The 27,209-nt window shown below is 49.1% G+C and overlaps 1 protein-coding gene across 2 annotated transcripts in view; it reads left to right on the top strand.

Moving 5' to 3' along the window:
* Nucleotides 1-382: 382 nt before the first annotated feature.
* The window catches only part of LOC137587973 (C-terminal-binding protein 2), a 64,733-nt gene continuing 37,906 nt past the window's right edge, over nucleotides 383-27,209 (top strand). Inside the window, exon 1 of one of the 2 annotated variants that reach the window (XM_068304647.1) lies at nucleotides 383-615. The gene's annotated coding sequence lies outside the window, so the exon portion shown is untranslated. Of the gene's footprint in view, nucleotides 616-10,203; nucleotides 10,219-27,209 lie in introns of those variants that run through there. The other variant, XM_068304648.1, reaches the window with a different exon arrangement.

Genomic DNA, 27,209 nt, shown 5'->3' with positions numbered 1-27,209 from the left:
CCCGTTTTGACTACATCATCATTGAGCGGAAGGTGTGTGTGTGTGTGTGTGTGTGTGTGTGCGTGTGTGTGTGTGTGTGTGTGTGTGTGTGTGTGTGTGTGTGTGTGTGTGCGCGCGCGGTGGAAGAGGAGGAGGACGAAGAAGAGGAGGAGGGGGCTTCCTCTTCTCCGTCTTGGTTTATGTCATTGGTTTAAACGACCCGAGACCCCGCCTTGATAAAACAGGAGTGTGTGTGTGTGTGTGTGTGTGTGTGTGTGTGTGTGTGTGTGTGTGTGTGTGTGTGTGTGTGTGTGTGTGTGTGTGTGTGTGTGTGTGTGTGTGTGTGTGAGTGACTCCAGCCTGGGAGAGAGAGGGGTGGGGGGGGGAGCGAGGGAGGGAATAAAGCGGTTGGAACAGTTAGACACCTCCTCGGCGCTGACGCTCCGCCGTATTCCGATTAACGGACACCGATCTCCGCCCGCCCCGGTGTTCCATCCGCCGGGGAGAAGTGAGGGTTTGTCGGGGGGTGAAGGATTACCGAGGCTGGAACCAGAATTACTCCTCGGAGCGGACGATGCTGCCGCCGCCGCCGTGCGCGTAAAAGAAGTCCCAACTTGACGATTTGACATCTTTCAGGTGAGACGCGCAGAAACCGCTTCTATTTGTTGTCGTCCCCCCCCCCCCCCCCCCTCCACGTTTGTACCAGTTTCCGATGAGAGTTGGGTTCCGGTTTTTCCCCCCCAGCTCCGCACTGACCATGTGTGTCCACCTTACTGCGCCACGAAGATGGGGGGGTGTGCTGATCTCACCGGGGGAGGTCGTTTCTGACCTCCTAGACGCGAACGCGAAAATAGCTCCAAAATACACCCTCACCTTTTTTTTTTCTTTTTTTTTTTTACATCGTATGGATTTTCCGCTAATCCCCCCTCCTCCCTACCCACTCCAACCCCCCCTCTAGGAATGTGCATCGGTTCGGAGGAATCGGAAGTGAATTATGATTCGATTTTTGCGCGCGGATCCCCTCGTAATCTCACACTTTGTGTGCAAAATAGCGCAAGACGTCATCCCGCGTAATCTTCATCCGTTCCCTGATCGCTTCTGCTCATCCTCAAGTCATCTTCATCACCATCATCATCATCATCATCATCATCATCATCGGAGCTCATCTGCCGTCCACGCTGCGTCCTGTGGCTGACCTTTAACGCGCGTATTTTGAAGACATCCATCCATCACACATGGAGCAGCAGCTGTTTGTGTGGAGAAAGAGTTTGTTGTGGAGCTGAAAGTGAAACCGATGCAGTCCGTGTGTGTGTGTGTGTGTGTGTGTGTGTGTGTGTGTGTGTGTGTGTGTGTGTGGTTTTATTTATTTATTCATAAGGACGCCTCAGTTATTTCCCCTGGTGGAGAATAATGCACTACTTTTTCACAGATCCCACTATTGGAACGCGTCCCCGCGTCTTTCCCGGATAAGTTGTTCTTGTTTTCGAGTCTCCTGGCAGGAATCTGGTGAGGAGAACGCGTCTCGTGTTTACAACCACTCTTAGTGTTCCAAAGAGCCGCTAATTGCCATGTGCTAACTTGTTAATTACACCAACTACAGTATCCTTCCACGTTTATCGAGCTAATGCACGCGTCTGATTGGGCGGAAGCTGACAACAGGAAGTTGTGTGTGTGTGACAAATGAGGAAGGTCTCATCGTTAGCGAGGGTTTCTCTCCTCAGCCGAAGAAATGAAACCATTTGCATGAAAGAAGTTTGCATATTTTGGACGCCTGGAGCGGAATGACCTTGGTGAAGCAGCTCTTTGTCTCAGGGCGAACACACACACACACACACACGTGTGTGAGTGTGTGTGTGGAGATGGGTGGGGTAGGGGTGTGCCTGGTGGAATAGAAGGCCACTACAGACGTGTCGGCCATTGTCAAGGAAGCAGTTAAGATGGTGGGCAGCGCCGCACAACAGGACTCCCTCCTCCTCTTCCTCAGGTACATTCTGGATCGTCACTGCTCTGCCGTGGGACAATCCAGCCTCCATTCCTCACCAACAAACTCTCCCCACGCGAGTTGACTTTTGTCTCTCTGCAGAAACTCCTCCTCTTCCACCTTCCCTCGTCGCCAGACGACATCTCCGTTTAGAAATGTCGTTTTTTTTCCACAGAGGAAATTGAGCGGACTGGGTTAGGCCACGCTGTGAAGAGCCTGCCCTCTGCCACCGTCTCCGGCGTCGCGGAGCAGCACCCTATCACTCAAGGCAATTGAACGCCTCTGAGGGGGACCTCTGTTAGCCCCGTGCAATATTTATTACCATCCATCATCCCCAGACGCTCGCTCTACGGGTGAATAACAGAGGCTGCTAAGTTCTGCGTTAAAAAGTTCCCTCGCCAGCGACCGTTAGTAGGGATTTACGGGAGCAGCTTCGCTGGAAGCGAGACCGTCGATGCTTGTAGGCGGGCCGAGGTCCCGAACGTGTGGTTACTTCTTTCAAGATCTAAACTTTTCTTCTTGCGTCTGGTTATATTTAATGAATTCATCACACGATGGAACGTTTGCTCATCCGGGCGTTCTAAATGTGAAGATGTGTCTTTCTTCTTCTTCTTCATTTTTTCTCTCCTGTTGTTGGATGAAACCATCTAAATTCTGGGAAGTCTCGATTGATGATCCCTCATTCAGGCACGCCTCACCCGCAAACTGAAATTCACGCATCTGCTTCTCCTTATTCCGGAATTCGCTGCAGTACCTGAGTCTAGTTTGGCGCCCCCTAGAGGAGGCATCTCACACAGCAAGTGCAACGCTGAAGTTACAGCGACAACAAAACGTCGTTTCAACTCCAATACAGTTCTAGAATGATCGATTGTTTCCACAAGGAGCCGATCGGGTCGTCTTGTATTCCCGGATTTTCATTTATCGTATTTACACACCTCCAGGCAGGCTAATTATTTTAGCTTAGCGTTAGCGTAGGATGAGCGTTTACTGACTGTTGTTTGCACAGATATTTGAACTGTCCTACTTATCTTCCTAAATGGGCATGGGCCTTGTTTTCACACGGGGTTAACGTAACTACAGGTGTGTGTTTCAGACATCAGGGTTATTTAGATTAACTACATCGTTTATTTTATTATAAAGCCGAGAGAGAGAGAGAGCAAATACTCCCGTATCCACGGTGCAATTATTTCCTCCGTAACGTGTCTGGCAGCAGAGGATGGTAACGATAATGATCTAATATGCAGCGCGGTCTTTAATAAGGATCATCTCACGTATGCACAGGGCGCTACCGAGCCGGTAAATCCTGCACGCATGTCTTTTGAACGGGAGTTATGTGAGAATTAAGAGTATCTGTGCTCCGCGTCGCGTTTGATCCTGCAGAGACAATTCTCTTTCCTCTGTTGTTGTTGTTTGTTTGTCGAAAGTCGAAATGAATCTGAAGCTGCGGGAACTGGGCAGCGCCGTAAGCGAATGCCTCCCCTTTTTTTTTTTTTGGTTAATTTGAATATGTGTTTTTAATTGGTCTCCGAAGGCCGTGGCGCCTCTTCCTCAACGCGATGCAAACTTGGTGGAGCCGGGGGAGGCCGGGAGCAACGGTGTTCATTTGAAGCCCGTTTGAAACGTGCTCATTATCTCCAAACAAAGGCGGGGATTGATTTCGCTGAAAGCTCGGGTAATATTTAAAAATAAATAAATAAAAAACGCAAAACAAGAAAAAAAAAAGAAAAGAAACGAAACTGAAGAAGAAGCGTAAACTGATCGAGACGGTAACTCTTCATCGCCCATCGCTCTCGGGGTCAAAGCGGATAAGTTGGGAGTGGGAACGGGTGTATTCGCAGCGACTAAAAGCCCCATCGTTCAGCTGGAGAGAGACACTCTCTTAGACTTCACAACTCCTCTAACCTTTCCAGATTGGATATTGAACAGATATCTCATTCGGCGTGGCGTCTCGTTGCTCTCCCGAGGCGTCGCACATCTTCATTTTTTTATTTTTTTTAAGCGCGTTGAGGAGTGTTTGCGGGGCGACGTTGCTATCAGATTCCTCCCCTCTTGTCATCGCTTACTCCCCCCCCGTCGCTATTATTTCATTGACAGTGGCAGCGATTGTGTTATGTGGAGCTTTGCACTGGGTGGGTGGGGTAAAGGATAATTGGAGCCATGGATGTCTTTTTCATGATAACAGGGCGAGGGGGGCGGGGGGGGGGACCCTGTGCCAGCGCCATTCTCCGCTCGCACAAAAGGGACCAGATCCGGCGATAGGCCTCTGCATCACGGATCCACAGTGTTCTCCAACACAAACACACGTGTGTTAGTCCAAACCTCGTGTGGATTCAGTCAGGAATCCTCCCGCCGTTATTGGACGTGATCTAACAGCCCCCCCCGTTATTTCACACCGGCACCGGGGGGGGGGGGGGGGACAGCGAGGCAGGGCCGGGTAATAAAATGGAAGCGCTTTGTTGTTTCTCAGCCGCGCAAAAGGTCAAATAACTCTAGTACTTCTCCCCCCCCCCCAACCCCCTAGTTGGAGGCGAAGGTGCGACGTCGTCGGGGCGCAGAGGAGGCACAGCAATTAGAGATATTAATTATTTTCTTACAACTTAATACTCTTTCATTTAATGCACATTAATTGATGTGCTCCCGAATCCGGCGCGCGGATAATCCACCAAGGATTTCTCAAAGGCGAGCACAAAAGGCTTCTATTATCTTAAGGAGGAAGTGGTCTTTTGGGACGTGAAGTAACCCCCCCCCCCACCACCACCACCACCACCAACTCGATTGTGTATTACATTATGAAACAGACATAAGTGAAATGAAATTACAACATATCATCGACGCGGTGAAGGATCCCGTTGAATTAGAACCCCGAAGGAGACGCTGTTGTAACGTCACACCGCCGCTGCTTTGGATGTGATGGAAGGGGGTGGTGGGGGGGCTAAAAAAAACAAAAACTGTTTCAAGGTTAAACCCCCGCGAAGGCCAAATGTTTGGGGAGGGGGTGTGGGGGGGGGGATTAATTTCATGTCCCATAATGTGATTTGCCATATCTCGTCCTGCGCTGCCCTTGGTGTCTTTGGAGATGTGCTGGCCTGATGCGAGGCGAGTGGGGGCGGGGGGGGGGGGGGGGGGGGGGGGGGCGTAACCACTGCCTGCATTTAGAAGTGTTTACAGGACGACTGAATGGAATTATGGGATATAATGCATGCTGATATATTAGAGTAAATTCGCCTGACGCGAGAACGAACGCCGTTTCTCACGTAAACACACGCAAGCGTGCCACGACAGGATGGGGGCGGGTCCAGGAGAATCACGCGGCCTCATTAGCGACATGAGGTCATCGCAGGGAGCGAGGGGAGGGGGGGGGGGTGGACTGAGGACTCTTTTTCTTGTTGGAGGTGCTACAACTGGATACGTTTTCGCCCCGCTGCGCCGCCGTCGTTTTCTCACCTTCTGCGGATCGCGAGGTGTTCCGAGAGTCATGTGACACCCCCGTCCCATCACCTGACGGTGGGTTAAAGGTCGTAGGGTTGAGGCCCGATGTGGAGAAAGCGTGCCGGCGGCACTTTTCCCACTTCAAAGCAGGGATCGATCGGCTGCTTCTTGCTTCTTGGTGCAGATTATAGATAAGTGGAACTGACACGCTCGACTTTTGTAAACGCTGAATTTCGGAGCAAATGGTTCTTGACGTGTTTCATTCATCGTTCACTTCAACCTGCATTGGCTCCACCTTTACAGCTGAGCATAAATTCAACAGGATCTGGACTGTGTTCCTGGGTTTATCCCCTGTTTCTGCCTGTTGGTAATAATAATAAAAAAGACTTCTTCTTCTTTTTTTTTTCTCTTCCATTTTGCTGCCTCAGACTTTTTTTCGCTGTGGTTTTCGAGAACGTTTTAGGTTTCCAAACCCCGCGGCGGTTCTGACAGCTCCGGAGCGCTCTTTTACGGTCGGGGTGGGGGTGGGGGGGGAGTGGGGTGACAGCCGAGCAAATGTAAGCAAACGTATGCACGCTTTGAGATTGTTTTTTCCTTCTTCTTTTTTTTGTGCTTCCTGCGCCGCTGCTGTGTCACACGTGTTGGAGGCGAATCCACCCGCTGCTGGTTTTCCGAGTCGCGGCGCTCGCTTTGGCTTCCCGTGGAAATCTCGACGCGAGAGGAGCGAGGCGAGCGATTTCATACAAACGCTTCTCCAGGTGTTCTCTACTGGGGATGCCCCTCCCACTTTTTTACTTTGCGGCTGCGATCCACTTCCTGTTCCGTGCACCACTTCCTTCCTGTTTCCGGGGTCCAGCGCTAGTGCAGAACTAGAGGAAGGTTTGACATGTTGGTTTCATTTCTGCGCTCGCAACTCATTGTTTATGATGGTCTGGGGTGCGGGGGGGTGGGGGGTGGGGCACTTGTTCTTGGCTACCTTTGTGGCGAAGCATTGCAACAGCAATGCTACGTTAACCAAGCTCGCATACCAGGTATGTTGCAGCATCGGGCTAATTTGCGGTTTGCTTAAACTTCACCCCAGGCGGGGCGGGGGGGGGGGGGTGTTCAATCTGGACTCTCTGTTTTGTGTTTCACCGTCTACCTATCCGCTTCAACGCAAACACCCCCCCCCCACGCTAGCTTGATCAGCGTGGCGCGTCGAAGCAGCGGATCTGCTTTCTTTCACTTCCAAACACCCCCCTCCGCTCCGCCCCACCCCGCCCCGTCGAAGGTCTCGTTGCTTATGTAATGTCTCCAAACATTTGTGCAGCATTAGGGGGAAGTCAGGCGTGCCAAAACTGTGCAAAAACATCCCCGTGTGCGCCCCATGGAGGTGGGACAGATGGCGGCCCCTCGTTCCCGGTCGTGTAAACTGCCTGCGACAGGAGAGACGGCACAATAACAGCTGACGCAGGGCAGCGCTAACCGAGGCCGACGTGCACACGCTCATCGCCATCCAGTCCCGTCACGTCCCGTCTTTGGCGGTTAATTACTCCTGAATCCATTCACGGATTCGCAGAAATGCGATGATCGCCTGCCGGCTCCGCCGTCAACGTCGCTCACCTACGAAAATAACCGAAAAGAGGAGGCTGCTGGCGCTCGGATCATCCATCACGATGTTAAAGGTGACCCCTTAGATGCTTTCTAATTCAGCTGTTAATCACCTCCACAGCGGAGCGTTGAGCACTTTCACTTTATTTCCCCTTAACAACTCTCTGGGTAGAGTCCATTACCGGGTAAACAGACAGGGAAACAGAAGAAATGAATGAAGATGCCCCGGCACAGAACCCCCAGAGGTGAGATCAAATTGCGAGGCCGGTGATGATGAGGGATGTTTACGGCTGGCACTCTATTAAGAAGAAGCCCTTCCCTGCTGGCGCGTAATGAACATCCGCCTCGCCAAACGGCCGCGCCGAAGCGTTTTTTTTTCCTCTTCCTCTGAATCACCGGTCATTTCCATCAAACGCGCCCTCAGAGGTGAGGCGGTGGGGAAGGGGGCCACCGATGGAGCCCCGATGAGTTCCAGGGTAACTCGGCAAGGTGACTGGCTTATGGCAACATTAGCCGTGTTGATTCAAATAAATCTACCCCCCCCACCACCCCCCCCTGTATGTTAATGAAAGTCAGCCGTGTCCTCAGAGGACCATATTTCAGGCCTCAGCTCTTCTCTCTTTTTTTTTTTTTTCCGGCGCACACGGTAACGCCTCCTCCAGATGTCCCCCCCCCCCTGTCCTCACACTGCAGGAGGCTGTGAAGCTCATGCAAAAGGTTTCGCCGCCAATCGCACTCACACACACTCACTCAAATCGTCTCTGGGGGGTGTTGGGGGGCTGGGGGGGGGTGGACTGACCTGTTACGAAAGAAGCCAAGAGCAATGAAAGCAGAAGTGAGGCTGTTTTATCAAGAGTTAAACATTCCTGACAAAAAAAAAGGGCCAGTGTGTGTGTGTGTGTGTGTGTGTGTGTGTGTGTGTGTGTGTGTGTGTGTGTGTGTGTGTGTGTGTGTTTTGGGAAGTGGGGGGTTGAGGGAGGGGAAAAAAAAAAAACCCCAACATCTCTGAAAGGAGAATGTTTTCGGAAATCACAGACAATGTACCATCTGCACCCGGCGGGGTGTCAGCGCGACACTGGACCACCACTGCGAGGAACTATTGCATTGTTATTAAATGGCTGTTGCCTCACTGGCAGCCATATTAAAGCCTCCGATCCCGCGCCTGATGCAAGGCGGCGAGGAAGAGGAGGAGGGAGGAGGAGAAGAAAAAAAAAAGCTGCAGAAAGGAAAGGCGGCGCGGCCTTCTGGACGCGGCGGCGCGAAGTGCAGCTGCAGCGACACAGATTAAAAGTTGGCAGAGGAAAGTTCTTGAAAATAGAAAAAGGCAGAAAAGAAGCTGCTTTTTTTTTTGTCTCCCTCCCCTCCCCATCCTTTAACCTCTCCATCCCCCCCCCCCCGCCCACCACCTCCATTGGCGCAGCATCTTTAACAAGGTGCAGCGAGAGGACAGCTTTTTCATACTCAGGAGCCGCTTCTTAAGAAATGCTAATTTTAGCAGCTCAATGCATACTTGTGTGTGTGTGTGTGTGTGTGTGTGTGTGTGTGTGTGTGTGTGTGTGTGTGTGTGTGTGTGTGTCTGGGTGTGTTGGGTCATTTTTTTCTCCCCCCTCACACCAAACTTTTCTGTGTGTTAACTCCTGTTTCCTCCACGCAGCTCATCTACAAAATTAATTTTCATCTCCAAGCGTGCCGCCGAGCCGCGCCTCCTCCTCTCGTTGCCGTGGCGGCGTGTTGACTGTTTGATGGTCGGCGCCCTCCGTGCACGCCGAACCAGTAGATTAGCTCCTCTTCCTCGCCTTCATCTCATTCCCTCACACTCGGAGCGGTAATAGAAGCGTCTCTTCTTAACTTTCCCAGCGCCGGAGGTTGTTAAACGGATGTTTAAGCGCAGCCGGCGGATTGTTGTGCCGAATTCCATCTGTAATGAAAGGAAAAATGTGCATCAGCAATTTTTTTTATTTATTTTTTTTACTTTAAATGGTTTTTTTTTTAATCCTGAAAGATCAGGTTTGGGGCAAGAACATCTTCATTTGACTTGTTTTCATCCCTCTGTTTGTTTTCTGGCTGTTTTGGTTGGTCAGCAGGATTTACCTACATCCTGGTTTACGTCAAACTTGTTGAAAGGTTCAATCATGGGCCAGAAAACGGAAAATAAAGTTGAGAAAATAGATTTTCTTGTCATTTCTAAAATTAATTTCTCAAGAAATAATCCATCGAACTCAGAGGCGACACAAATCTGTGTCACGTGTGTTATTTGTGTGTCGGCCTTTAGCTACAGCCACACAGACATGTGCGGTTGTTCAACCTTTTTGTGCCGTATACCGCTTACCGTTCAGGTTCCTCTGCATCCATTTTTTTTCCCCTGGTGTTGACATTTTCCGCCTGGTAATTAAAATTAGAAAAACACACGCCGCTCATTTATTGAGTTTAAACTCAGACTTCAAATGCCACACACGTCCTTCTTGTTTGAGGGTATATAGAGGAAAACGGCGTGCTCTTATCACGCCGTTAAGATGCGTTTCTTTAGCATGTCGAGGCAGGAGATACAAGGTGATTCAAGTCGTCAGTTTTTGCCGAAAGCTTGTCAATAATTAAATATTTTACAAAAATCTTCAATCAGGATCTCCGTCTCACCTCCAAGCTCGGTTTTCCCGCCTTTATTTCCCGCCCGATTTTCGGAGGCCGTCATCCCTCTTGACAGAAGCTGACATTTGGAAAGGTCTTTGAGGAGGATTTGTTTGTGACAGCTTGAAATTACAGTGGCACGGCGGCAAACGGGAGAAAGGAGAGGGAGGGATGGAGGGATGGAGGGAGAAAATGGCTCCTGCTTATTTAAATGTCACTCCTGCGAGGTGAATGCATAAGCCCTGCTCCCTTTTTTCTCACAATGGAAAAACATTTCTTTGCCATGTTTTATTCTCTGTGCCTCTCCGTCTTTTTCCGCTTTGGCTCGGGCTTCATTTTTTTGGCAGGAGGTTTTAAGCCTTCTGAAGCTTCGCCAGCATCTCGACGGTAACCGCAGACCGTTCAGTTGTTTGTTCCGTTTAGGTAGGAAGGGGCTGAAAGTCCGATCGCTCCGGCCTCTTTTTGGATTGGAGGTTTATCCTGGACTGTATGCGGCGTTAAACTAATTTACAGGCTCTCCCACTCTCCTTTCACACGCGTGAATGAGGCAAAAGTAAGAAATAGAGTGCTTTAAGTGCAATCTGGGGGAGGGAAGAAGAAGACGAAAACGGCCGGTAAGTGTGCTGTAATTTCTGTACGTGTGGAGTGATTTCTTTTTACGTACCAAAGAGCGTTACTTCTTGTAATCATTCAACGCACTCAGGAGTGCTCAGGGCGCTCTGCTGACCTTTTCGCCAACGAGGACCGAAATACACCGAGCGCCTCGCCGATGATCGTCAAATGTCACTCAAGCTAAAGGACTGGAGCCAACCTCCTCGAACCGAGCTTCCAACAATAGTGAGGAAGAGGAGGAGGAGGAGGCCCGGAGCCCTCCATCGCTCTTCCCTGACAAATGGCGGATGACACTGTCGGATTGAATCCTCACAAGTCATGCCAGCTGCCGAAAATCGGATGACAAGTACCTCCATGTCTTCGCATCTTAATCAATTTCAGACGCTCCCATACGTAACCGGGCTCCTCGTCTGCCTGCAGATGTCATAAATCGAGCGCCTCCAGTCAAGCCCGAGCTTGACTTCGCTTCCCCTTAAAGGTATTTGCCCTTTTGTCGGCTTTGTCATTCTTCCCCCGACGACATGACACGTTTTATTGAGGAGCTGCACGGCGAGGACTCGGGGCGATACATCTCCAACCTCTTCTCAAGCTCGCCCCCAGCGCCAAACGCAGGCTCCTGCAAGCAGAGCATCTATTTTAACAGAGACGACGCCTGATAATTAAACTAATGCATACCAGGCCGGTTTGGGGTGGCTTTCCTGATTAATGGAGCAATTACATAATCCATTACACTGAATTATGAATGTGCTAATGATGAGCTCACGTCGGGTGATGTTTCCCGGAGTTTGCTTGTGTAAAATAGCCGCGAGGGTCGCCTGTGTTTGCAGATGTTCTTCTAATCGCCAGGAGGTAAGGCTAAGGAGGAGGAAGACATGTGTTGAACGCCTGCAGAGAGTAGCAGCTTCAGCATCACGGGTTATTGCTTCCTGTTGCAGTGAGATCGCCTCCTACGGCTCCCGTAGTAGATTTTCTTACCTTTTTTTGTGCTAGAATCTCAAAGTACACATGGGTTTGAATCAACCTTGCGATCTGGAATTTGGACCTGGGTTCCGTCCGGATGCTATGTTCTTAAACACACCCCTCCTCCCTCACACATCGTCAACTGGGATAGGCTCCAACCCCGATTAGCTGCCGCTCCCTTCTCTCCACGCGCCGTCTGGCTCGCCCATCCACCGCTGCCATTTAGCAAATGAATTCTACTTACTCAAAGTGAGGAATAATTTGTGCATCCAGATTGTCTCCAACATTTGATGGGTTCTTTGGCTCAGGGTTTGCCAAGTTTCATTTAAATGAGACCCCTTGTTTTTCCTCTAAACCTGCTGACAAACAAACCAGTAAACAAACACGTGAAAAAAAGATTTCTGTAATCGGAAAGAAAAAAAAAATCAATAAATTCATTCATTCATGTGTTTGGCTGTCTATAAGATGATCAGTATTATTTAAAAAATAATGTCAGGCTTGCTGAATAGTGACCCCTGTGGCCACAAGTGGTAACTACATGTAAATGCTGCAACGTCCAATTGAATAAAGTTAACAAAACAACAATACCCACCTTGTATAAATAGTAAATGAATAAATGCATAACATGTTTACCGCTGGTGCCTCTTCCAATTTGGTTTTCCTGCAGTTACATGTTCAGTTTTAGCAGCGTGGGAATAAAACGGCTGGAATTCTGTTGATATAAAAGGAAGAGGAAGTCTCTTTAAAGATTAATCACCAGATAGCAAAACTGCAGGCTGGTATGTTATTTACCAAATGAAATGCGTCGGCCCAACATCATTCCCTCCCCGTTGTTGAGTTTTGGCACTTCATCGTGCTGCCAATTATCTCACGCGCTGTGATGTGCTGTTGTAAAAACCTCTTTTTAGTAAAATAAAAGCTTCCTTTGAGTATCTGACGGTCCTTCCACTCCGCTGTCATCCTCCGGTGTAATTGTGACAATGCCACTCATGTCGGATCCTGCATAATAGTTATTGCTGGTGATGGAGAGATGCTGAAAGCAGAATATTTTACCCCACTCTTCATCGTTTATCTTGTCCTTCCTCCACACACACTGCAGATTTCTCTTGATGAGGGGCCCAGAAGTCGACTGCCGCTCCCGGTTCCACCAGATATGTCAACGCATATTTATGGTTCTGCTGGTTTTTATGGCCTCGCTGCCATTTCTATGTGTACAAGCAATGATGTGGAAGATTAACAGGAGCTCTGGCGTTATCTTACGTAATCTTATTGTTTTACGGCGCAGACTGCGTCAGTCTTTATGGACTGAAACAGATGGAAGCTACTCCCACTTCGGATCTTTAACAGGGACCAACAGCAGGTAATCGAACCTGGAGCTATGGGCGCACCCAAAAAATGACATATCAACATTTTGGGAGATTTTTTTTTTTGTGGTATTTTGCAGAAAATCTATATTTTTATAGATATTTTTGCATCCTTTGGAAGTGTACCTACAAAATTCTACCAGATGGTTCCTGTTATAGTGTTTTTTCCTACCCATGATATCAGATATGTTTTATTTATTTACCTTAAACCGACAGTGAACGACTTTTCGCAGTATATTTTCTTTATTATTCCACATCTTGAGGAGCTTTATGTCTCAGAGCTGGTCATAAATGGTAGAGGCGTCTCTCTTTGTCTTTTAAAAACAAAACAGTGTTGAAGCTTGCTGAATAAATATTAAAATGACTTGAATCTGCTGCACGCCGTTGTGTGAATGCATCAGTGTTTTTACAGCATCTCTGGAGAGCAGGAGTTAATTAAAAAAAACAAGTTTTAATTGGGCTGGTGTTTACAAAATGTTGCCTTCACGCCCTACTTACGCATGCAAGAATAAGTCCTCACAAGTGTATTATATACGTGGCGTTATGCACATGGATTTTTTTGTCCCGTTATTCCACAATATGCACCAGACGTCTTTAGCTGCGATGATTGACGTCCATTATTTTCCGGCCCACGGTGTCTGTTTTAAGCTCCCGTCAGATTCGGTTCATTTGAAGTTTTTTTTTTTTCTCTGGTAAACAATCCATCCAGACTCACAGATTTCAGAGGAGGCCACTTATCTGCTTATCACCGATAGGAAATTGTCATCTTCCTGTTGTGTGAATGCTCGCTACGCTTTCAAGGTAACTTGGTAAAAGTGTGGCTCTCGTTTGAGAGCGAGCGCTTAAAGCTCATCACTTCCTTTTGTCCATGAGCTCAATGGGAAACAGCAAAATCCTTATTTAGTACCAAGGAGACTCATGAGATCCTCAACTTCCTGTGACCGTTCACCCCTCGTGCAAAGCGAAAGCAAACCGTCCAGGTCGGAATAGGATGTTTTTTCCGGATAAAAGCTGATGAATCGAGGAGGAAGGAATCGATTCCTCCTCAGGTTGCCTCAGAATGCTCATCGGTCATCTCAGATTTCCTCCACGGCACCTTCATATGCTTTCAGGATGAACTCCTGGTGATTATTAGACATGTTTATGGATCGGATGGGCCTTTAAAAATATATTTGATAGGTTTATTTTTTTCCCCTTCTTGTTCATTCAAATTCAAACATCTTGCAAAACCACATTAATCATCCCTGGCTCGCAGTTGTGCCGACTTCTTCCAGTATGAACCCATTCCGCCGCCGCTGTGGGAAGGAAAAGGGGCTTTTTCCCTTTTCGTACAACTCCAATGCCAAATGTCACGTACGGGTCGTGTTGAGCTTTGAGTTATTATGGAGCCTAAAAGCCAAAGCTTTGACTTGAAGCTGGCGTCTGTGTTTGAAAGAGGTTTGCATGTAGGGAAGGTTCCTCCCTGCTCGGTGTGTTTGGGTCGTTAGAGTGGGCCTCTGGGCCCCGGGCCACCGGTTCTACCCTGTTCTGCTCTGCTGGCTGCATCGGCCTGCTGTGAAATGTGATCAGTCGGCTCCATTAGGAGCGACCCGACTCCTGGCTGCGCCACCCGTGAGTAGAACTCCAGGGATCGGTCAGAACCGGGAGCATCAATTGGAGTATCGCTGGAAATGTGACCACTCTGAACTGTTGTTGTTGTTGTTGACTTTCATTTTACGTCTCTCATCTCCAAATGATTGTGTTTAATATAAACTACACCTATAAGAATGATTAAATGATTAGCGACGATCCTCCTGCTCACAGGAAGAGCTGGAGGCTCCCCGAAACAAATAGCGATCAATACACCTGATGGGTGGAAGATATCACTTCAGGGCAACACTTGAGCTCCTTTACATCCAGCCGAGGCCAGATTTTAGCAGCTTTGAATCGACTGAAAACGTTTTAGTGACGGACGTGGACGGTGCTAATTCCATTCCAGCATCCTATCGCATTGCTAGGATTCATGCTGCTGCATTGAGCCCATAAATGGGGGTGAAATGTTTTCCTTCTTAATTAACCATGAACTGCTAGCTCGCTTCTCTTAGCAGTTTTAGCTTAAACCCTACATTAGCTCCTTCTACCAATCTTGCAGGTTGCTGAGGTTAGAACTTAGAGTTCTAGTTGGTTCTAGTTGTCATCTTTATTCGTGAGAAGTGAGTTGAAGGGGCCTGACATGACTTGTAACCGTGGCGACAGTCGACCGCTGATGAGTCCTGGTTTGGACTGAGGTGCAGCTGCTTCTATGGAAAAATGGACGCTTCAACCACAACGCAAGTGGGGGTATGACCCAGGAAAGAACCCCCTTAAATTATGGATCTGGATAAATGGATTCTTCCAGGGATTTTCCCTCTTTCCATCAACACTGGAAGAACTTTGTGGGCCATGGCTGGGGAAAGTTTGGATTGGAGGACCGTCGGGCATCGGTGGGGGTTTGGGCTCTGCCAAGGTTGACGATGAACCGGCGCCAACAGGACGTCTTTAAAATGGTAAATGGCTGTGTTTCGTGGCTGCTTAACTGTTTTACAACAGGTTTGTTTCTTGGTATCTATTAATTTGACTTTGGCGGTAACTTTATGAGTTAATGGAGTCTCAGATGGTGCAGTCCTGATGGCACTGGATTGTTTTCCAATTAAGCGACTCAGCTTTTCCTTTCTGCTCTGTCGGGTAAGGACTCGCCGTTCCGCGGCGTCACCCTCTCGTACCGCCTCCCCTCGTCTTGTCGTCTTCTTGTTTAGTCAGCTTGATGTTCGAGCTGTTTTTCACAACATCAGCACGCTGTGTGGGTGGTGGGGGTGGGGGGTTCACTGCAGATGTACAACAACAAGAGAGTCTCCAGCTCGCCTGCCCGGTATGTCGTTTCATGTTCAGATCCACGTTGGCCCACTTCTGCCTGACCGACTCGACTCGACTTGAGGGATGTCGGATATCCCAGGTGAAACAGGAAGTAGATGTTGAACAGGACCCCCCCCCATCGCTCGTCCACGCTCAGTACACATCTATTCATACCCACACCAGTGTGGGTCAGAGGGTCAACCTTTAGCCGACATCATGGCAGCAACACAAGACTCCCCCCAGCTCATCTATAACTAAAACACCACCACGGGGGATGCGCTGCCTTTGACACGAGGAGATAGTTGTCAAACCTTTCAGCTCTTGTCTTTTACTGCGTTTCAACTCGCACCAGATTGACGACAGTGCTGCAGAGAACACCTTGGCGGACGTCAGGTAGCCCAAGGAAGCCTCAGCGATGGATGAGAGATAATTAGAGGCAAGAAAAGATTCATGAAATACCCGTGGAGCGTTGTTTGGGATGACGGATTTTGAAAATATGAGTGTGGACGTGAGTTTGTTGGACATGCTGATACCAATCGATCATCAGATTGCGTCCATACTCTCCTTCTTGGGTTTGACGGCGTGACCATCCAAGCCGTGACGGACGTGGACTCTGATCAGGTGTATGAAGGCTCAGTGTTCGCGTCCAGATGTCGTTTCCTCAATCATTTGTCAGAAAGCAGAGCCGAGAGTGAAGCTGTTCTCTAGGAAACACGAGAGAGAGCAGGGAAGTCGGTCGGTTTTGAAGAACTACATGTCAGCCTGTCACCGCCTAGACGCTGACAGGGAGTGTCGAGGCTGTTCTGGATCTGTACTTCTTAGAAAACCACTTCGACATTGATTGGTGAATTTTTTTTTCCAACAGTGTAAAAACTGTATTTTTTAAATATAATAAAGGTGAATCCAGTTTGTATCAAGTTTATTAGCTGCGTCCTCCTAACGTCACACCAACGTTTGTTTCTTATTGGTTCTACTGGCTTGGAGGTTTCAGTTTAGCGCTAATGTATTCTGTGTTAGCTGCCGGAGCAGCCCCTTTAAGAAGGTAGTCATGTGACTGAGGTGAGCATCTCGACAAGCGTCAAGAGTGACTCTTAGTCAGATGTGGAGGAGAGAATCCACTCATTTAAAACAAAACATCGTTCAGAATCAGATCAGAAATAAAAACCGACTGACCCAAGGAGCGGTACCGGTCCACGACACGGGGGTCGGGGACCACTCAGCTAACACATCCATCCTGCAGACACAACTTTCTCCTCCCGATTTAACAAAACAGTTGTTTTATGGTAGTTTTATATTCTTGTGTCAAGATGAAGACGAGGGTATCATAAATAACGACTCTTTGAGATGCTGTTAGCAGGCAGCTCTCACACATCACTGCGTAACTAGGAGACGGAGTCAGGGTGATGGAGCCTATGGATTCATCACCATCATTGTGTGTGTGTGTGTGCGTGCGTGTGTGTGTGTGTGTGTGTGTGTGTGTGTGTGTGTGTGTGTGTGACCTGCCCTGCATCCTTGGCCAAAAAGTGTCCCTCCAGGCGGTCGCGGGTTCATTACGCCATTAGCCGCCTCAGGCCTCAGACCATTTGCTGGGCAGGGAGTGTGTCGGAGCCCTTCCACAGGGTCACCCCTCCCACTAGAGGCCGATCAGCTGAGGTGTGTGTGTGTGTGTGTGTGTGTGTGTGTGTGTGTGTGTGTGTGTGTGTGTGAGAGAGAGAGAATGCATTTGACACTAATCATGATTTAGCTCAGGATGTGAGCCGTTGGCTGCTGTCATCACTACATACATGTGATTTGTGCCGCCGCGCTCCGTCCGGTGGAACCCGTCTGTCGGACGGCGAGGGGGGGGGGGGGAAGATGGATTCGCCGTTTGCGATGCGGCGAAAGGCGTGTGCCGACGTCTTAAACAAACCTACTAAATCAAACCTAATGAGGGAACGCTCTGTCATCCCAAGACCCACATATGGTCTCAAGTAGCACCTTATGTCCCAGAGCAGGAGGGGTTAATCCATCCATCGGGGGTGGGGGTGGGGGGGCGGTCGCTATTCCCCCCAGGCCTTCCTCGCTCATCCATCGCCTGAAGAGGACTACCAGCTTATTTTCCCTGCATATTAAAACCCGCCTTGAGAGGTGGCAGGGCCTCAGGAGGATGGGGGCTAGGGGGTAAATGGGGGGGGGGGGTCTTCTTCTTTTTCAAATAAATGATTAACTAAATACGTCCCCCCCATTCCTGTCCAGTTTGAAGGGAGGGCCGACTTTGATCACCGCTGCCCTTTGAAATGATCTGAGGAATGAAAGGGGAGGGGCAGGGGAAGGATGGTGGAGGCGGCAGGAAACGCCACACCTCCTCTCCAGTTGGTGGGGGGGGGGGGTGACATCACAGGTATGCCGGCGGAGGGGGAAGTAAAACGAGAGGAAGTTTGCTCCGATTAAGCCTCCGGACGACGGCGGAGGTTTCTGGGAGCGGCGCGCCGTAAAGCGAGCCGTTTGAAGGATGCGCTCGGGGAGAGATTAGCTTCCCTTTAACCCCCAGAATTCAGCGGGGTAGAACATGTGACTCGGTGAAGTACTGCTGGATGCCTCCTCACTTCAGACGGTTCTCACGTGTGACTCAACTTCCTGACCTTTCCTCAAATTTCCCCCGTGAATGTTTGACATCGACTAAAAGCTCACACGTGCGTATATAACCCTATATCCATATATGTCGATGACCTTGAGTTATTTGTGCGTCGCCCCGCTGCGTTGAATTCTATTTGCTGTATCCTAAATGTCAGGACGTCTGAGCGTCGTCATGCTCGTAGTCATCTGGGATAGACCAGCAACCCCCGTGACCCACGAAAGCCGATGAAGCAGTGCGGAAATAACGAAAGAATGATTGACGTTCTATTTCGTCGCAACGAAATCCGTTGATTCCTTGTCGAAAAACCCTGGAATGACGGAGTCGCCCGATCCGTCTGCGTTAGCGACATGTTGTGTTTTTCCGTCTTAGACTCGCTTTAGCGCCCCCCCCACACACACACACACATCACCACCCCCCAGTTCCCACGAGGGCCGACGGATCCTCACTTTCATTAAAGTTGTTTGGAGAGTCTCTCGGCTGCGATGCCTCATAAAACAAACTGGCATGATGAAAATAACTTAAAACCACACAAGCCGACGCCGCTCCCCCCTGTTTTATTAGCGCGCGCACACACCAGCAACAAAACGCTGGTGTGTTTGTGGAGGTTCTAATGAGTCCCAGTAACAGCGCTTTGATTTTTCTCCCCCCTCCTAATTTGACATGCTTCAGTTGGGCCGGGTCCCTCTCGCCTGCGCTACCCTCCACGCAAGAGGCCTAATGAATCTACGCAAACAATACACGCAGGAAACACCCACTTCCTCCGACTTCTGATTGTCTCAAACACGTCAATCCATCAGTCCTGACAGAAAACTCCATCACCCCCCCCCCCCAAGAGAACATACAAACTAGATTGTTTTCCGTCTTACTCTCGTGTTTCACGCATTCGGCGAAGCTCTCCTTTCACTTTTGAGGTGTTAGAACATGCATGAGGTTCAGGGGCCCCCCGCCCTGGGATCCTGCGGCGGGAGGGGGGGGGGAGCTGTGGCGCTAATTGAATGGGGGCTTTCGCAGCCCACATGAAGACTGTGTGAGTGGATTGTCTCCGATAGTTTATAGGGTAATAAAGTCCATGCGCACCAACACCTGCCAGCTGCGCTCCGCTTCCACCAGACCAGTCCATTTAATGCCCCCCCCCCCCGCCGCGCACCTGCAGCCCACCCGTAACGGTCAACGCGCAACTCAATCACGATGTTAACTGAGCCGGGATACGGCGTGCCCCCCACCCACCCCCCCACCCCTTTCCCGGTGGGCTTGGAGAAAGGTATGATTGGGGGTAATTAAAGTGTTGACTCAAGCAGGCCCCCCCCTCATCGGCGACCTTTACTCCTTCTCCGCCCCACCTCGGCTCCTCTGTTTTTAAAGTACTGCCCTTTTTTTTTTGTCTTTTTTTTTCCCCTGGACTTCTTCTTCTTCTTCTTCTTCTTATTTTTTCCCAAAGCGACCCCCCACCCCCACCCCCCACCCCCGGCTGAGTGGGCGAGGAGTAGGTGGACAAATGGATGCAGCTGCGATTGAAAGCATCGCATTTGTCACGAAAGATCCTTTCATGCGTTCCAGTTGCTGTTTACTCGGTCCAGCTTTTAGGCCCCCCCGTCTGTAATGTGCAAATATAAGAAACTGGGCGATGAATAATGTTAATTACACCTACCCTGACAAAAACTGCACTTTTAAAACGCTATTATCGGGGCCGGTATGCATCTCGCCTTGGCTTCGCCGCGACCGGCTTTCAGTTTGTTATTAAGGAATCCTGCATTAACGGGAGTCAGCAGTTTGGTTTTTTTGGGGGGGGGTTTTTCGGGCGCTGCAATCTCATTACATTTAAAGGGGAAGGGGATGGAGAGCAACAAAAAAAAAAAAAAAAAAATTAATTGGAGGCGTGCGACAGTTAAGACAGGAGCCCGGGCGAGGGGGCCGGGGATAAATCAGGGGTCAGTTTGACAGCTTTATGGCGCCGGAGAGAGAAGTGGTTAACTTTAATGGGAGGAGATAGAAATGTTGAGTTACTTTATTTTTCCCCTCTTCCTCCCATTCCCTCCCCACCCCCCTCACCCCTGAACTAGTTAGACTCATCTTGATAAATAGAGTTAATTCAACCCCCCCCCCTCCGTGCGATAATTCATGCGTTGCGTGCATTTAATGTCAAGCAGAAACAGCGCAGGGCGGATCATTTTAATTTTACCCTCCTACCCCCCCATCACCCATCCTCCACTCCTTTCCTCCACCTTCTAGTATTCTTTCTCTCTCGCCCCCCCCCCCCCCCCCCGCCTTCACTCTAGAACTCAATTTGACTAAAAGAGTCTCCGCTCGCGGCCGCGTTTCCTGCAGCATCAGGTTTCTTCTTCTCTTCCAAAGTGCTTCGTTGTTGCCACGGCAGCCAAATCTACAGTCATCATCTTTGGGTCGCATCCTGCCCCTCGCCTCCGTCCCCAAGTTCACTTAGGTCATCACCCACAAGAGGCCGACCCCCAGACCCAACCTCTCCCCCCCAAAAATCCCTGTTGGCTTCCCGCTTTTATAATTGGGGGGGGGTGGGGGTGGGGGTGGCGGTGAGTAAAGCGACCAGTGAAGTGGCTTCTCCGGGGTAATGAGGCCCCTGCTCTCCATGCACTTGATTTAATCTGGGGTGACCTCTGTGTGTGTGTGTGTGTGTGTGTGTGTGTGTGTGTGTGTGTGTGTGTGTGTGTGTGTGTGTGTGTGTGTGTGTGCAGCAGATGGATGAGGTCACAGCTCATAAGGCATTACGAGTTCTGTTGGGACGTTACGACCACACAGCGAACGCACCAAACCAAATGATTATTTTCAATATTGATCAGACGAATCGTTGCGACAACAAACAAAACTAATGCGATGATTTAACGGCGCCATCTGGACGTACGGGTGCGGCTCGAGCAGCGACGTCTATTAGCGCTTTCGGAACTTCCTGTTCAAAGTCGGGGCATCTGATTGGACGTTTCCTTGCTAGCATTTTCGATTTCAGACACCTCGCTTGAGTCAGAGATAACGCTGAAAAGCATCTTTTCCCCCGCAGGCCTTGAACACAAGAAGCGTGGACTCAGAGCCGACACCTTAACGCTAACATGGAAACTATCTGAAGTTAGAAAAAGACTTTTTTTCCTTCTTCTGTTCCTGGCCTGGCAGAGATGCAAAGCACATTGTTTTCATTTATTTATTTTATTCCAGTTGGCAAGGTAGAGGTGAGGAAAGTTTTCTTCTCTTTTTTTTCCTCCTCGCTGTGGGAGGAAAAAAAAAAAAAAGGAGGTCACATTTGTTGGCAGAGCTGTGGGAGTGCGCCGATACGAGTACGAGGCCTTTGTGTCGGGAGGCGTTCAGCGGCGGGCGGGAGAGGAGCCTCGCGCTGTGACAAGGGCTTTTCTCTTCTTTAAAAGGCGTGGCGACCCCGGCGACCCTCCGGGTTGAAATGGAGGCCGCCGCCTGATCCTCTCGCCCTCCCACACCCCCGACTGAGCAGGAGGCGGGGGGGCGGAAGAAAAGTTTCTGATGGCGACTGAAAACAAAAAACAAAAGCAGGTTATCGGCGTTGAAGGATGTTTGTGTTTGAGGCTCGTCTCAGGAGTGCTATCCGCCGTCGTCGTCGACGCCGCCTGTCAGACGACACAACCGACCTGAACCCGGAGGCGGTCAGTGTGGATCCAATCATCCTTTTTCACGCCGTTTCCTCCCCGTGGTGACGGGCGACATCTCAGCGAGGCGTTCGGGCGCTCGCACACATCTTTATGTACTCTGTTCAGTCGTGACCGTGGACTTTAATGCATTTAAATGGCCTATCTAGCAGCGCGCCGGCATTATACAACACTCACGGCGCTGCAGAGATAAAGCTGATGACATTACATTCATATTAATGATTTTTATTAGCCTCCTTTGATGTGCAGATATTTGATAAAATTATGCTTAGATTGCCCTTTAAAGAAGACACTAAACTGTAACAGATGGCAGCTTGTGGAGCGGAGACAGAGTTTCTATCGGCACTGACTGATCAGCTGATCGACCGATTGATAACTGGCTAATTGTGGAGCCGTGGCGCCTGACTGCTCCACAAATGTGAGCATTTACTTTGCATTTGGTTTGGACGAGCCGTTTGGAAATGTAACCTTGGACTCTGGAGGTTTGTGCTTAGCGTCTATGGCGCTGATTAAATGATTAATTGTGTAGCCCGAAAAAAAAAAAAAATTTGCTTAATGAAGCATTAATAAAAATCCCCATCAGTGGCAGGTCTGGTGCCTGTCACGATGACCGTTTGGAAAAACTTGAATAAATGAAGGGGAAAACAAATGCATAATTCACACACATGAGAATAGCGAGTTGCTAACTGAGGATGCTAATGCTGTGTGGTTGCATCGTGGCGTGGAACGTATTTATTGGTTTTAGTAGTATCGCTTGATAGTCTGATCAGTGCTTGGAAGTTTCTCTGCACGCCGCTAAAGTGCAATAACAAAAGGAGAGTTAGTTAGCTGTTAGCTGCAGGTGGCTGAAATAGCATAGCAGCAGCGCTAAAGTGTATAGCACAGCACAGAACTTCTAGTGGAGTTTAAAAGCATGCAAGTAGCATCTTAGCGTCACGTGTCGGGAACAGGAAACACTACGGGACGTAGTCCTGCACCGCCCCTCGGTGGTGAAAGCACGCCATCAAACCGAGCTAACCAACACTTTGATATAAGGATCAATATCATCATTGATTATATTAACACCTGCATTAAACAATAAAGAAGTCTCATGCTACCTGAATCACCATCAGAACCATCAGCTGAGGCCCGATTCAGTGACCAGCCTGAGCGTTAGCAGGAGCATTAGCACGTGCTAACGACGTAACTGATTCTGGTTTCAGACGCTCCCGACTGGTTTCCTCAAGGTCGGGCGAAAAGCAGCAGAAACACACAGATCACGTTTGTTTGAGAAAATCACACGCATGCGTGAGGATTTTAAAAAACAACAACTGGGAAAACTCAGTCCGGTCGTTCCATACAGATGAACACCTTTCCTCCTCCTCAGCGTGGAGGAGGAGGAGGAGGAGGAGGAGGATGCGCTCCATCTTTGGAGAGAGAGGAGGCATCCTCGCTCTAATCAATTCAGGTAGGGGCAGCATTATCTGCGGAGCTGCCACCAGAGCGGCGCCGCACAATAACTCAACGAGGGCGTTTGAGAAGTGCGTGAGTTTGATCTGGCGCCAAGGTGATGAATAGCTGTTTTTTCTCTTTTGTTGCCCATCAGCACTTTTATTCCGCAGTTAATCCACCAGGCCCACACTGTAATTTTTCACCCCGCCGTGCGATTGTGTCGCTGTGTTTTTCGTGTTTCTGTATCTCCCTGTCAGTGCGACGCCACCCCCCCCCCCCACCCTCCAGGCTTTGCATCAGAGGCGGATTTCAAGGCGTGCCCGCACGCCGACGGGATTGATGTCTCCTGGAAAGTTAGTGAGGAGTGGAGGCCAGACACCGGTTGTGGGGTGAGACGCTCATTATGGGGGTGTTGCTGTGGCTAATTTTACCGATGGACAGACACTCTTTCTGCATCGACCTCCTCCAATGAGACGCTTCAACATGGAAACTTGTGGTTTTCTCACTCTTCACCCTGCATGCAAATTAAATGCCTCCTTTTTGCACATTAAATAATGGATCTTTGTGCAAATGCACCGCAGAGTGTATCATTTGAAAAACGCCCAACCTGGCAGAAGAGACCCCCGCTTTGACCGCCGTAAACGAGCAATTCGCTCTTGAATCATGATCTCATCGGAGTTTTCGGTCAACGAGTCGTCTGAAGGGGGAAACACATGCACGACGATGATGACAGCCGTGATTTGGGCTGGAAAAAAAGGACGTTCAGGTGTTCTGGGATGAACCCAATGAACCCTAAAAAGCTTCCCAGGAAACATCTGGCATCAGATCCTTTACGGCGGACAGGTTACAGCTCAGCTGCACCAACAAATGCTTCATGAGGCGGAAGTGGGATGACCTACAATTTCTGATCCTTCCTCTTCCTCATCGTTTAGTCAGACCGGCGCTGATGAGGGAGTCGATCGGGCCTCTGAGCCTTTCCCCAGCCTCGTGCTCGTCTCATCGCGGTGGAGGGGCTAGCGTTCCTCCAGAGAGCTGTTCTACATTCGGCGGACAAGAAGCACAGCTTCACGCAAAAGCCTGCTGAGACTCCACACCATTTATCTCTCAGCTGCAAGGTTGGGCCAGGACTAATTGACTGAGCGGTGTGTGTGTGTGTGTGTGTGTGTGTGTGGGTGTGAACGTATGTGTGTGTGTCACAGCCGGTCCCTCGAAGCTCGGTGTGTTGGAAGGCGATGGGAGGCGGCGGGTAACGAGAGAGGTGGCCCCAGAAAATGTAGTTCAGATCACTTCAGAATGAAACAGGTGGAAAATAATGAAGATGAATTAGATTGAAGATGAAATGTAAGATTTCATTCAAATAAAATGAAACCTGACATAAAATCCAAAACAAAAATAGGTGATAAAAAGCAAAGAAATTAACAGCTAAAAAGCTGAGACCGGATCTCGTTTTTTATCGCGTGTTGGCGGATGGATACAACATCAGTGAGACCGGATCTCGTTCTTTACCGCGTGTTGGTGGATGGATACAACATCAGTGAGACCGGATCTCGTTCTTGTTGGTGGAGTAAAGACGTAGCTCGTGTGTTCTCCTGACTTTTGCATCTCTTTTCATTCTTTATCATTGTATTCTTAACTTATATATATAATTAATTAAAGAAATGGTAAAGTCTGCATGTCTTATCGGTTGATAATTTTTTTTTTTTTTCATAATTCAGCGAGTTTGGGGCTTTTTCACAAAGCTGGAACGGATTAAAATGATTTTAGTTATTTTAAATGGGGAAATTTGTTTGTTTTACCAATTGTTTGACGTAACGGATTAAACTCGTACCGTGACGTTTTACTGTATATAGTAATAAAAAGTCAGTCAGGTCACATCGACGTCTGCTTGTTAACCGAACAAAAAAAAGAAGAAATAAAAATGTGTGAATCACGATTCAGATATGGGTGTAATTAAACCAGCAGAACGCTACTGGAAAATGCCGTTAAACCACTCGTTTAATGAATCTGTCCAAACGTCGTCAACAGCGACTTTTACAAGGCATCTGTCTTCATTTTTGCACGTTCCCACCAATTAATTCGGTGAATGCGATGTTATTGTTCGCCGTGGGATTGACGGCCAACGCTGGGAAAAACGGGACGAGCTGGAACGATTCTGTTTAAGTGTTCCTGCGTGTCTGAATGGCGGCCCCCGTTTGTGTGCAGCGGGACCTTTCGCTCCTTCTCCATGTTCCTCTCACCGCGCCGCCCTGGACTTTATCAACACATTGTTTGACTTGGCCTCCTCCCAATGTAAGCCCAAGAACAGCGAGGAGTTGGCTGTCTCACCGTCCGCGGGGATTGGGCTGAGCGATGTGTGTGTGTGTTCGTTGGCACATTCTATTGGGGGGGTATGTTGGAGGAGTGGTGGTGGTGGTGAGGGGGGGGGGCGCCTCATTCTCTTGGACCAGGAAGCTTTGAATCATGCTGGCTCTTCCTGGAAGGACCCAGAGGGAGCCGGACCGGGCCGGCTGGACTCAGGCGGGTCGTCTGAACCGGAGCCTGGCCTCTCGCTGACACTAAGCCGATGGCGGGCGCAGCTCTTACCTCACCCTCAGAGGCCAACAGGGCCCTGCCTTCCCTCTGCCCACCAGGTTGGCACGCCGCGGGCGACTTCCTGTACCGTACCGGGAAGTGTTTTCATCCTTGGCTGCGGATTCTTGCTTGCAACAATAACCTCCAGAACTTTGGGAGCGAGTTTATCGATCGGCCTGGATTTGCAGTGCCGTCCTGTTTCTGTATTCCAAGACTAACTTTTCTTTACCGACGCCGCTAATGCAACCATTTCTGCTCTTTAAAGGCATGCTTAGCGCGCTAAATATAATCGCGTCAAGCCGTCACCTGCCTACGCTGTCACAGGCTTCATTTAATACATGGAAATCACACCCCCCCCCCCACCACCTGAGGTGCTGGAGATGTATCAGCTGATATTAATAGTAGAGCCGGGCTGGTGCTGCAGGGTGTCCACACCTTCCTGTTTTCTCTTTCTTGGTTTTTGGCCCCCACACTGACAGATTTACCTCTGGAGGAACTCCAGATTCTGAAAGGGAAAAATGCCTCCATTGTTCAAATGGGGGGGCTCTTATGGAAAGAAAACAGCGTTCTGTTTTTTTGTGCGAAGAGAAAATACCACAGGGGTGATAATGGATTGTGACATCGATAGTGTAAACAGTCTTGTTATTTAGGATTTGTCTGAAAAGGGGCGAAGGGAAGTTTTAGCGGCTTTGAGGAGGTCTCCGAAGACGCTCGATACGAATCAGTTGGAATATCTGCGAATATCTGGGATAACTTCAGCAGTTCCCCCTCCTTACGATGTTCTCGTCGGACTCCACGGGGAAATTAAGTCGGTAGAAGTAACTGCTCACGTTATCCGACTTCATCTTGAAGCCAGTCCTTCGGGTTTCCGCAGCCTTGGCGAGGATTCCAACGGTACTCACGTCGAGACGCGGGAAGAGGTTGTAGCTTCAGCCGAGAAGATAAATACGGACTTCAGAGCCGCCTCCAGCCCGACTTGTTGAGCATCGAGAAATAAACACTTCACTACAGTTAGATAAACCCCATCCTCCCAGCTGGCCATCAAATATAGATAAAAATATCACGCCTCAAATATTCTGTCACATTTTCATCACTCAGCAAAGTGAGGTCTGTAAAATACATCATCAGAAGATCAATAAAATCCCAACCGTTTCAGAGTGTTTTCTGTCTTTCTGGAAAAAAGAGATGGATTTATGGTTACTTAATGTAATTCAAACACATATAAATCAAACCGTTCCCGACTAATACTACCTCCTACTTTAAACCGTGTGACAATATTTTACTGTCAAGTTAAAAAGCTGAAGCAGCTGCTGAGGATCTCTCAACATATTTCCCGGATAAATGTCGACTCCGATGCGAGAAAACGCCGTGTTTGTTTTTTTTATCACGAAAAATGTTGTTGGATAGAGTCGGTGATAAACATATGTGTTAGAATTAGAAGTGAAATCCGTAAGAAAATGACACGTGCATGAAAAACCCATGGATCTTGCATCGATTTTCCTCCACAATCACTTCTGTTTTCCAGAAACGGAACCTTA

This window comes from Antennarius striatus, chromosome 21 (genome assembly GCF_040054535.1).
Source record: "Antennarius striatus isolate MH-2024 chromosome 21, ASM4005453v1, whole genome shotgun sequence".
NCBI classification, from domain to species: domain Eukaryota; kingdom Metazoa; phylum Chordata; class Actinopteri; order Lophiiformes; family Antennariidae; genus Antennarius; species Antennarius striatus.
This window is presented reverse-complemented; position numbering and strand designations above follow the sequence as displayed.